This window comes from Haemaphysalis longicornis, unplaced genomic scaffold (genome assembly GCF_048455015.1).
Source record: "Haemaphysalis longicornis isolate Haplotype H1 unplaced genomic scaffold, Haemaphysalis longicornis Haplotype H1 scaffold_7, whole genome shotgun sequence".
Taxonomy (NCBI): Eukaryota; Metazoa; Arthropoda; class Arachnida; order Ixodida; family Ixodidae; genus Haemaphysalis; species Haemaphysalis longicornis.
Window position 1 is genome coordinate 193,185,923 of NW_027526422.1, and position 9,629 is coordinate 193,195,551.

Consider the following 9,629-nt stretch of genomic DNA (forward strand, 5'->3'; position numbering starts at 1 on the left):
GAGTAGTACCTCTTTCTAGCTACTTTAGCCAAAACCACACTCACTCTTGGTGTCGGTTCTGCATCCGACACCAACACGTCATTCAACCTTCTAAAATCAACACACACTCTAGTGGAACCGTCCGCCTTTCTTACCACCACCAAGGGTGCATTGTATGATGACTTTGACCGCTCAATCACGCCCTGCTCTAACATTGCATCCATCTCTTTCTCGATAGACTCTTGGACACCCAATGGTAGCCGATATTGTTTTACATGTATGGGGGTAAGCGAAAACAACTCTAGTTTGCATTCTATGACATCTGTCCTCCCCGGCAAATCTGAAAACACCACCTCATATTTTCTAAGCAGAATCCTCAGCATTTCCACTTTCCTTCTGTGCAACCCTGGGTTTATAACCACACCCTCCGCTTCCACACTCTTCTTAAGAGAGTAGGTCGGCACATCAATGTCCTCTGCTTCCTCAGCCACTACCGTGCACGCGACCTCTGGGGGTCGGGTTACTTCTCTTTCCCCATACTTCTTGAGCATGTTCACATGAAATACCCTTTTCCGCCCGTTGATTAATACTTCGTAGTCAACCTCATTCATTTTCAGCGTAACAACAAATGGTCCTTTCCATTGCATGAGGAGCTTGTTGCGATCACATGGCAGGGGTATCAACACATTGTCTCCAACCTTTAACTTGCGCTCTACAGCTTTACAGTCATAGGCATTCTAATATTTCTCCTTTGCCTTGTCCAAGCTTGCGTGCGCTAATCGGCAAGTCTCTTCAAGCCTCTCACTTAGCTGTATAATGTAGGTATACGTAGTTTTTACTTCCTTGTCAAGTGCGAAACTTGACCACAATTTCTTAAAAATTGTCAGCGGCACTCGGACCGTCCTTCCTACAAGAACTCAAATGGGGAGAACGCCAAACTAGCTTGGGGCACCTCCCGATACGCGAACAGTAGGGCTGGTAAGTATCTGTCCCAGTCTTTTGGTCTCTCGTGGCACGTTTTCCGTATCATGTTTTTTATCGTGCCATTAAATCGTTCTACCAAGCCATTTGCCATTGGATGGTATGGTGTAGCAAGGAGCTGCTTGATGGACATCAACCGGCTGAGCTTTTTCATCAATTCTGACGTGAAGTTTGCTCCTCGATCACTTAATATTTCCTTGGGTACCCCATATCGAGAAAACATCTCCAAAAGAGCCTCAGCCACATGAACTGTATCAATGGACTTTAAAACGACTGCATCAGGATATCTGGTGGCCATATCGCCTAGCGTCAGCACGTACCGGTTGCCTTCCCCTGATGCCGGCTTTATCGGTCCAACTATGTCTATTGCTACTCGTTGAAACGGTAGGTCGATGGTAGGCATGTTAGCTAACGGAGCACGCCCTACCCGCCCCTAACCGCTATCTCCTAGCACCGACATCTCATGTCCCCTTATTTGTCCACGTACCACCGGCATTCTCGGCCCTATATCCCCGGCGAACTGTTCCCTAACTTCTGCCCGCTCTACCTGAATCTCTTTTTCCTGCTTAGGAAACATTGTGAGACCGACTCGTGGGAATACTATGCACGCCACTTTGTCTTGGGTACTCACCCAGCAGTGCTCTCTGCGGCGTCGTTTCTTATTGCACGTTTGACATACAGACGGCGGGGCGCCCCTACGGGATCCCACGCTGCACTCTGGTTGCTTCATGCCCTACCCGACCACACAGAAAACACTTCTGGGGTTCCCAGGACCCTGCCCCACGAGTGTTTTGTCTCTGATCATCTAACTTGACTGGTTCTTGCTTCAGTTTCGCTAAGTTCTTTGGGCCCTGAGCCTCCATGAACCTGTCCGTGAGCCCCACGGTTTCCGCCAGCCCTCTCTGTTTCCTTTCTTTCAGAACACCGTCAACTAAGGGCTGCAGCGCTCGGAGAATTGCTCAGCAATGATGAGCTCTCTAAGTCCCTCGAGCGATTTGGCCGTCCCGGCCAGCTCTATCCATTGGTCAAAGTAGTTCGAGAGGCGCGCGACAAGCTGCTTGGCTGCCTCAGCGTCTTGCGGTTTGGAAGCTCAAACCTTTTCGCGGAAGCCCTCCGTGGTAAGGCGGAACCTCTGCAGCAACGCTACTTTCACAATTTCATAGTCCGTAGAGTCATCTGCGGGCATCCTAAGAAACACACTCAAGGCTTCGCCAACAAAGCACATGCTCAAGGCTGTGGCTCACTCACTTCGTTTCCACACATGGCTACGGCTATTCTTTCAAATCGGTGCAAATAAGCGTCGAAATCGTCACGCTTTTCATAAAACGGGGCAAGCAGTTTCCTAGGGATTATGCTCCCTGAACGCGGCGTCGCCTCCCCTGAAAGGTATTATCCAGCTTCACAAGGCAACTCTGTTCACTCGTTTCTGCCAAATGTAACTTCATTTCCAGCACGTCCTCCTCCTTATCAAGCCTTGCGTTATCGTCCCGCGAGACTTTGTCTAACATAGCCATCGCCTCTTCCTTATTGAAGTTTAATGAGCTACACAACGCAACTAGCTTTCCCAAATCTATTCTCGCAGCTGGTAAGACACGTGACTTGGCCCAATGGAAATATCCTGTATAAGGACAAAGAAATCCTGGCAGGCTCGCCAATTGTTTTTATTGTCACGCGAACCTATGGTGAAGTTGTCTTTACCAGCTCAGAGCAATAGACACAGGGAAGCCGTTGACGGGTTCAACGACATACCTTTCAGGCACACTCAAAAAGCTTAACGTAACGCACTCAATAATTACACTACACGCAAATGATACACACTGAAACCTCTAACAATCCCAAAACACAACTCAAATACAAACCCCTAACTTAACAGATCAATATACAATTCAACTCAAAACCCAAAAGTCTCTACCATAAAGCCCTACACTATCAGTTCAAATACACTCCTTAATCAAGTTCTAGTTCATTTCTCTCGTATCACAACTCCCTAGCTGTGTCCCTCACAACTGCGTCCCTACTGGACTGGCCTACCCCGCTGTCGTCGGCGCTGACGTGTCGCACCCGTTGCGTGGCCGCGACTTGGTGGTAGCCGTCCTCGTCTCGCTTTGGTGCCGGCGTTCGATGCGCGCGGTCAATCTTTGGACGGCGTGGGCTCCGCGCGTCCTCACTTCTTTCCTCTGTGGCTACCCCTGGTAGCCGCTCTCACTGGAGGTCCTTGATGCTGGCGTTCGACGCGCGCGGTCATCCCTTCAGCGGCGTGCTTCCTCGGTGGCTACACCGTGGTAGCCGCTGCCGCTGGAAGTTCCAGGTGGGCTCGGCCCGAACGTAGCTTTTCGCGGCCGTCGAGACGAATGTCGACGGAGCGTGGACGTTGGCCGCTGGTGCCCGACCGAGGCCGCTGGGGCCACGAAGACACAAGGTCGTGGTGCACCTAGGATGACGGTGCCGATGCAAAGTCGGCCCGCTCCCGCCCAGGCTCGGATGGCATGGTGGTCGATGGCCTGGCCGCGTCCCCCTGGCTCGTTCTGTGATGCTCACGTGCTCCGGCCGCCTCCTGGTTGTCTGCCTCCCGTTGTCGTGCCTCCCCCCTTCTTTTGTGCGCCCCGCTTTTATACCCTCTGGGCTGTTTCGTGGCGCCCTCCCATTGGCTTCTTGCTTCTTCCTTGTCCTGATGTGGTCAATACGCAACTTGTCCCATGCGCGGTCTTCCCTAGTTGGCCGACCGGTGCGCTGCCTCCTTTGCCCATGATTCCTCGGTGCGTCTGCGCTGGCGCTTGCTGATTGGCGCGCTCCTGGCGCGCACTTCAAATGGCCGTTCCATTGTCTTTTTCCTAGTTTTCCGGGGTTTTCATGCATCCCCTCTAGGGGGGGGTGCCCTTGACACATGACAATGAGTATGGAAACAAAATCACATTCCATGATATGGTGGCACAGTGAACAAGACTAGACTCAGTAAGAGAAGCGCTGTTAGACTAAGAATATCACATTTTTTCTAACTTTCAGAAATGCACAAAAACACGTTACATTACAAACTATTTACACAACGTAACCTTGAAGCGAGCACGGTGATGAAGGATGGGACCTCTGGCGAACATAAGTGACTTTCAACCAAGGACTTCCTTTCTACCGTGACATTACAAAATGTTCATATCTTGGACCACTACAGTACATTACTACTGCGGTGAGAACAACGATAGAAAAAGGAAAACATTTTTTCTACTTTAAAAAAAATATCATCACCAACAAAAACAGCCTAGACAGGCCCACTGCAGGGCACAGGCCTCTCCCATTGACTTCAAACTGCTCCTGTCCTGCGCCGCTGGAGCCCAGAGTTGGCCACCGAATTTATGTATTTCATCCCTTCATCGGGTTATTCGACACCCCCCTCCTTCTAGACCCATCTCTTGGTATCCACTTTATTACCCTAATTCTCCACCGGTTGTCTGTTCACCTCACTACATGGCCAGCCCAAGTCCATTTCTTTTTTTCACTTGAACTATGATATAATCTACTCTAGTTGGTTCCCTGATCCAGCAAGCTCGTTTCCTGCCCCTTAGTGTTACTCCTAACATTATTTGTTCCATATCCCATTGATCCGATCTAAGTTCGCTTTCTATTTCTTTAGTAAGGCACCACGTTTCAGCTCCGGCAGTGCATACTGTCATCACAGGCAGTATGCACTGGTTGTCAGTGCTTATGTGATCCAGGCAGACGGCCAGGCAACGGCTATGATCAGAAAAATCAAGCTAGTGTCGGACCAGATCTTGAGCACGATCAGGCGAGTGGCCAACAAGCGGAGGGATCTGAAGGAATCACGTCACCTTGCACCTCGTTCAGGCCTTTGTTACCTGCAACATTATCTACTCAGCGCCGTGCATGAAACTCCTGAAAAATGATATCATTCAACTTAATAAAATAATCAGGAAAGCCACGATGAAGGCCCTGGGTATTCTCATAAACTCGTCCAAAACAAAAATACTACAAATGGCAGTCCGCAAGACAGTAGCCCAGGTTATAGAAGCCCACCTGTCCAATCAAAGGGTCCGCCTTAGCCATACCAAGGTGGGCAGAAGCGTCCTCCGCCAGTTCGGATGGCAAGAATCCCACTATACCCTTCACGGCCAATTACCCAAAGAGTGGGCTGAGAAGATGGGAAGCAAACCATTACCGCGCAACATGGACCCCACAAGGCACGCCGGACGGCGCGAGGCCCGGGAAAAAGCCCTCTCCAGGACCCTGGAGGAAGACGACACTGTCCTCTACACAGACGCCTCCCTACCCAAACACTCCACAAGGGCAACGGTGGCGGTTACCGGGTTGTACAAGCTGGTCACCTGGCATCGATCAACACTCCATTTTCAGAGGAAGCAGAAGTGGCGATAGCCCTCGCACTCCTACAACCTAACGTCAACAAGATCATTACGGACTCACAATCTGCGTACAAGAAACAACAGATCTGGCTGGGTGTCTGCGGCTCTAAAGCTCATCGAAAAAGCTACGCCTCCTAAAAAAAAAGATCGCATAAGTTTGGGTCCCAGACCACTCCTCTGCTGATGGCAACGATTATGCTCACCAACAGGCCCGAGCGCTCAACTCCCGGGCCCCCAAGGAAGACGGAAGGGGATGGCAACCCATCACCACCTACACAGATATAGTCCAATATTACAGGGACGTAGGAAGACATTCCCACACCCCCACCACTCCTTGAATAGAACAGAACAAGCGATATACAGGCACATCCAGGCAGGCTGCTTTCCCCACCCCTTTCTCCAGAATAAAATGTACGCAGAAATGTATAAGGACAGATGCTCTCACTGCAATGCAGTAGGCACCCTCCAGCACGTCATCGGAGAGTGCAACTTCTCCAAAGACCACCCCCTATACTCATAACTAATCCCCCTACTATCAGCACCGTTGACGAGCAATGGGAGATCTTGCTATCCAGTCCCGCCCTTGAAGACCAGCTCCGACTGATCCACAGGGGCTAGACGGCCCTGGAAGCATATGGAACCCGTGAAGAGGGAGCCACCCCATCGGGCGCTTAACGCACTCTATCTGACTGTAACGCCACTATTGTTGTGTCGTGGGTGACGGCGAGCGACCTCGGCAGCGACGGGAGCGAAGGCGCACCGCGCCGGCCCACGCACAACCCGCAAGAAGAGTGCGACCTGGCTGCTACAACCCTAGACAAATAATGATTTATTCATCACGACGGCAACACTAGATAAAGCATACGCACGTGATTGGAGCATTCCCCTCCCGTGCGTCCCACCGCAACGACATCTAGTTACAAACTAATACAACACAAGCGCACACAGTGCGTGGGCTCTCCACGAGTGGGCCCCACATTACCACATCAGCAGCAGCACAGTAGCAGCAGCACGGTCTTGTAGCAGCAGCACGGAGGTGACGGCCAAGAAGACGCAAACGATAAGGTTTTGTTTTTTTCTTTTTTTTGCTTGTCAGAGATAATGTTGTAGAAGTAGGAATCGGCTTAATTAATAGAGGTAAACAGGTAAAAGAGCAGTTAGCGTGAGTAAGCGGGAACGAAAATGTAACAAGTAGTAAAGCCACGTGGTAGCTAGTAGTTAAAGTTTTTGTTTGCTTGTTTGTTTTTTTGTCTTTTTTTGTCTTAGCGCAGTGACAGAAATGTTTTGAGGGTTGGGAGCAACGAGTGTGACCGAACGGTGGCGACGCGACGGGCGCGTTAGTGATCAAGTGGGGAAAAACAATTCTAGCGAAGTAGCGGGCTTTGTGTGACGGGCGACTTAGGCCTAGGGGTTGGCCCAACAATGGCCCCGAGGACGAGAATGGGCACTGGGGACGAGGACCAGCTGCAGTGCCAAGAGTGCCTGCGCTGGTGCTACTTGGGGGACACGGCGTTCGAGCGCGTGGCCGACGCTAAGAAGGCGCCCTTCGAATCTAGGCCTTGCGAGCGGGCAAGACAGGGTTTCGAATGCCTTGAGAAGCAGCTCAATGCGAGGGTGGAGGACCTGTAGGTGTACCTGAGGGAGGAAAGAGAAGCGCGGGTGGCTCTCGAGGCACGAGGGGCCGAACTTGGCAAGGCGGGGCAGGCGAAGACCGCCCAGTTGGTGCGCACGGTGGCCGAAATGGACGAAGCTCGGGAAAAACAGGCCCAGTTTGAAAAGTGGGTGGCCGAGCTCGTTACTCCGGCGGCAGGAGACGACGCGAGTGCGCGGGCTCAGCACCGAGAGCGGCACGCTGGCGAGAACGCAGAGCCACAGAGGGTAACTGAGGCTGCGCGCACGAGCGGTGTCCGTCAACGAGCGGACTCGGGTAGAAAAGAAAGCCCCGAGGCGATGCCGGGAAGTGGTGGATCGCCAGCCAGGTCATTTGCTGCCGTGGTTAATCACAGTAGACCCCGAACACCTGCAAAAGTGCCGGTTAAAGACGAGAGGAGACGCCAAGTCATCGTTGTCGGCGACTCCAACATGACCAGGGTGAGAGAGGTGATTAAGGGAAAGGTGGGAGACGACGAACGCGTGAAGGTGAGCAAGCTTCCCGGAAAAAGAGTCAGGTAAGTAATGCAACAAGGGGCAACTGTGTGATAGAATGGAGTACCGCAGCTTGGTAGTGATAATGGGGGATGTGAACGATGTGTTGCAGGGACGCGGGGGAGGGTTCACAAAGCCGATTGCGAAGGGGGTCACCGAGCTGAGTGCGTTCTCGGAGGATGTGCAGATTGCGGTCTGCACTGTGCCGGAAGTGCAGAAACAAGGGGTCCACGTAGAAAGGGCGGTGCTTGCGGCAAACAGGGAGCTTTGGACCCTGGGTAAAACGATGAAGTTTGAGGTGGTCAACCTGTACCGGGACCTGGTCTATGCAGGCCGCAACGGGGCGTTTGTATACACTTCAGTGGCCGTCTAGCTGAGCCTGTAGGGCACCGACTGGCAGCCCACGCATTGGCTTTTTTAGGGGGGCCCGAACGTTCAAGAAGAAGGCGGACTGAGTGGAGGTGGTAGCGAAAGGCAGGAAGGAGGGGGCACTGATGCTCGGTGGCGGAAACGTAAAGCAAAGAAAAGGAAAATAAACCGTGGAACTAAAATTATTTATATAAACATGCAAGGTGGCCGCAAGCAGGAAAAAATTCCCCGCATTTCCCCGAGGGGAAGAATGTGAAAGTGCGAATGCACGAGTTGAATTTGCGCGGTTCGGTAATGTTCGCGAAAGAGAGATCACACACACACACACACACACAACTACAAAGAAAGAAAGATGCATTTATTCACAGACACCTATTTGTGTTGTCGTTGTACTTGATTGCTAGAGCGGATCTCAGCTTTGAAATTTCGTGTCAGTACTCCTTTAAGCGGCTGCATTAGCCCTTCTCACGCCCGATTCCTGGCCAATCCCCCCCGTGGGTATGTGCCATGTCAGCGGCCAGGCAGCGCGCGCCCATCTCCCCCCGTTGCCAAGGAAGACGAGGAGATTCCTGGCCAATCCCCCACGTGGGTATGTGATGGGGACATCGCCGGTGGACGCAGGTTCAGGGTCGCTTAAGAAGTGCATTGCACTTAAAATGGATTGAGAAAACCCAACTCGAGAAAGAAGAAATTGACGCATACGCCCTGACTGAAACCCACCTGAGAGATATGGAGGAGCCACCAGTGATGGATAACTACGTATGGGTGGGGTCTAACAGGGCAGCGGGAGAGAGGAAAGGGGGGAGGCGTGGGCATGCTGATTAGGCGAGGAGGGAATTGGCAAAGGTAGAATCAGGGCTGCAATGAGCACTTAAGAATTTGTGGAACGGTGGGTGGAAAAAAGACACGGTTGGGTGTGGCCTACCCATGGACAGGGAATGACACCAGGGAACAAAACAAAGAATGGGTGGACTGCCTCACGAAGGACATAAAGAAATTCAAAGAATCCGGCGAGGTGATATTAGTAGGAGACGTAAATGCCCACATTGAGGATCTAGATGGATATACGGACTATAGCGGCGCCCTAGTTCTAGATATGTGTGAAGAACAACAACTGGTGATAGTTAACCGGGAGCATAAATGCGATGGGCAGATAACGTGGCAAAGCGGCGATAGACAGTCTTGCATAGACTACGGCTTGGTCTCAGAGCACACGTACGAGCGGCTGAACCAAATGACGATAGATGAAGAAGGAGAAAACAGCCTGGGCAGCGACCACAGGCGTATAATCCTGACATTTGACAGTGGAGGGGCTAGGCAGAAAACACGGGAGGTTGGGCTCCCGAAATCAGGCTAGAAACAGAAAGCAGACATCGTCAATAGCGTCGGAAGAAAAGTAGAGGCCCAGCCCGCAGAGGTGTGGGAATATGAGGAGGTTGTGAGTTGTATCCCAAATGAAATACACAAAGTAAGGAAAAAAACCGCTGGAGGGGTAAAATAAAACCACAAAGCTGGTGGGACAAGGAAATTATACTGGCCATTGAAGAGCGACAACAGGCTTCTAGATTGCACAGAAAGGCAAAACAAATGGGATACCAGGATGAAGAGCTGCAGTTACGGTGGAGCCGGTACCAAGAAAAGAAATTAGAGGTGCAAAAACTAGTGCAAGCGAAGATTAAATCACCGAATGAAAGATGGGTATCAGATGTACGTAAGAAGGATATGAGCGCCCCCCAAAAATTCTGGAATCATTTAAAGGCATTGGGAACAACGACTAAAGAGGTG